Source organism: Anneissia japonica, unplaced genomic scaffold, assembly GCF_011630105.1.
Source record: "Anneissia japonica isolate Jap-2015-1 unplaced genomic scaffold, ASM1163010v1 scaffold287832_len156248_cov139, whole genome shotgun sequence".
NCBI lineage: Eukaryota > Metazoa > Echinodermata > Crinoidea > Comatulida > Comatulidae > Anneissia > Anneissia japonica.
The window spans coordinates 45881-49418 of NW_022684458.1; positions in this window are offsets into that span (position 1 = coordinate 45881).

A 3538-nucleotide genomic window follows, 5' to 3' on the forward strand; every position below is an offset into this window, starting at 1 on the left:
AGGGCTTAGCAGAATCAATTATACAGTAATTGATATGTGGGCCAATGTCAATCATGATGCAGTTGTAAACGTTTAGGCTATTGGCCAGTCTGAGACATAATGTTGCTAAAGCAGGTTGCCTGTTCCAGGTGAACTTACAGGCAGAAGACACAATCATTAGAGCTACGTCCACACTAAGCTACAGACAAGAAGACAATCATTTGAGCTACGTCACATTAAGCTTGTGACAAATGTGATTTGCCTATATTGTATTCCGGGATTTCTTATTATTTTGTGCGTATGTTGCGCGCCATAAAATAGTAAGGCAAAGGTCAGTACGTACGTTAGCCTACAGTGTTTCTAAATTCGTAATTTATCACTCTGGCTCCGTTTCATTCATTTATTATTCGTCTCCGGACAAATTTGACATTAGAAGACTCCGTGAGTTACTGCGTTTATTTGAATTTTAATGTTTTTAAAAACAGTTTATTGGATGTAATATGACAACATTCATGTCTACGTCCATGATATTGTCATGCCGATGTATAGGCACCCATTTTTCACAATATAATATTTACTGTAATGTACAGATTGCAGAAAAATGTTACAAAAAAAGTATATATTTGAGGTGAGGGCCGGATGCAACAGTTTATTGGCATGCCGAGCTGATAGCGAACAAAGGATAATTAGGGAAACTAACTAAGAGTGGTGGTTATTTTAATGTAAATTTATCTGCACGTTTCCAGTAACAAGGGGGCGGTGCCGTATGAAGTCAAACGTTTTTTTCAGGGGCTTGCACCGCCACACTTCTTGCGAATTATGACGTCACTAGGGATTGTTCACCTACAGCAACATCATATTTTGCTTTACTTAGAAGCGACTCAGGAGTTATGTCAGATTTTGCATTTATAATGGTTGTCAGTCATATTTCTTGTATTATTACAAAGCAGTTATTATACGAATGTTAGATTTAATAAAATTTATAGTACAAATACTTGATATCATTGTGGCGTTTAGTAATCTGTGCAAACATATAATATAGACTATGTTCACACTAACAAGGCTTATGTAAATATGTTGTTTATCCATATATGGGTGTGCTGATGACATCATCATACCATGGATAGCCAAATAATACATTGACACAGATGTGTGTGAGGACATAACATTATAGTATATCCATGATTTGCAAATGAGGGAAATTTCTAGACGAGATTTTCATAATGCAGTGTTTTTATAAACCATGTGAACCATGCTTCGCACAAAGTCAGTCTGTTATATTGTAAAAAAAATCAGCCTTAACCATTTCTTTCGTAAATTTTTGATGATGCAAGGTTGAAGAGGGTTGGCCCACTTACTAAAATTGGGTCGGCTAGGCACAAACTGTGCCGCAGCAGTGTTATATCGTGAAAAAAAACAGTACCGTATCAGGTCAATGAATGTATAAATATTAGCATGTCCACTCACAAAAGAATGTTGATATCGACTTTACTGCACTCCATTGTGTTAAAAACTTAAGTTTCACATATGAAATAATTTCATGTCTTGCTTTAAAATTACGCCCTCTATCGATTTATAATCTTTCAAAAAGCTTACGATGTGTCAAATACACTGTGTTAAGCCAATAAAGGTAAAAATGAAGTTTAAAATTTCAATTGTTATTTTTACTAGAAAATACTATTTTCCACCAATTTACCATTCTATAATTTGCACAGATTCTTAATCTTTTAACTGTCCTGCGATTGATTTTACTTCAAGACCCTTATTGACAATAAGGTTAAAGGTAAATATAAAAGGCACTGATTTTTTACCTTATTAGCAGCACAAGTAAATAATCACACAGTTTATCAGCAAAGCACGAGAATGATGAAGTACCAGGGCAACTCAATCATAGACTGGTACGTATCTGCAGGCCCTCAATAGGTCCTGCAGAGACCATCATGATATATAAATTAATGTGTTACATTCACCGTGACCTTTAGCGCTGTCGTTATTATTTAACTAATAAAAATGTCTGCAGCAATGTAGTAAAAAACATTAATTCAACATTTGAATTGCTTAATTTACACTTAAGTAAGCCGAAGTATTAACTTGCAATTAAAAATTGGAAAGGAAAAATAGTCAATCAATTTGAAGATCTTTATAGACAAAGGTCTGAAAATCATTAAAATAAAATGTCGATTTGTATATTGTGGTAGTCTGTTACCAGTAACAGTTATAGGCTTTCTTGACATTTATTATAGGCTTATATATTTAAATTTACGGTACTGTCACCACTTAGATAGTTATGAAAAGAACTATTTTTTTGTTGAAAATGTCTGCATCTTTGTTTTTTTGTATGGAAGCGCAAAGAAAGGTTTTTTTATTATGCGTGCGTTGCCACGAGCCCCCAATTAGTTTGTGTGGACCCCTAAATGGTCCGCATACACCTGGTTGGGAACCACTGTTCTAAAAATTTAAGAATAATATTAAGTTAAAAACCTATGAGGGATTGACAATAAGTGCTGACATTAGTGTCATATTAGGATCATAACACAGATTATGTATGCTTTACTTTAAGACCTTTAATTCTGTAGGTGAAAGGTCACTTGATAAAATTCTGTCTTTGTTTGAACAGATTTAGTATTTCACAGAACTGTTCCTTATCTCTATTAATTTATTTGTAGTACTCCCTCTATAGACCATTGTACGTTAATGATGTTTTTAGCCGTGACTGCAATATTCGCAAACAAGACGAAAAGTATGGAAAGCATTATGAGACTTCAAACATGTCAAATTTCAACAGTAATTCAAATGGATGAACTTAGGTAGGCCTAGTTATAAAATAGATGCCGTCTCATTAGCCTTAATCATCATAAATTCGATTAAGAACTAAATGTTCGCAAAACAGATGCCTGCACATATCTGAAAGGATTTTCCCGACGGAGTGGGTTGGGGCGAGGTCTCCGACGGAGGGGCCGTTGTCCCCGACGGGCGTGTTCGAGCATCGCTCAATTTTTTTTCTCTTTTAGAGAAATTGTGATTTTTTTCCTTCTCCTTCAGGGTAAAGCTCTCTCCAATGGCAGGCGCTGGATCTCCCCCCCCCCCCCCCCGGCCCCCTCTCCACTACAGTATTTGGGATTAGCAATCAAAATAACCTTATATTTTATAGGCAAATCAGACGACTTCGTCGTGGAGTCGGACGACGGTGGTCCAGAGACAGCGATCGACAATGTCAACGATAAATTATATTGTGGCTGCAGCAATATCATCTGTCCCGAACGATTTACTCAACATTGGGGTCCAGTCTTGTGTTTCCAAACAGATGCAAACAGGCTTACAGATACTCACCCACCTCTAAAATTCCTTTCACCCAATTTTAGTTTTCAACTTCTACAACCAGATATTTGTAGCATTATTATCATTGTAGACAAGTTTAAATACAGTCTTCTTACAGTCAGCTAATTAATATGCCTTGCACTACAACAACAGGTTGTTGTAGTGCAAGGCGTATTTATTAGGGCTTCGAATCCTTTGAATTTATTCAAATACATTTTCAAAAGTTACACAATTCAATTTG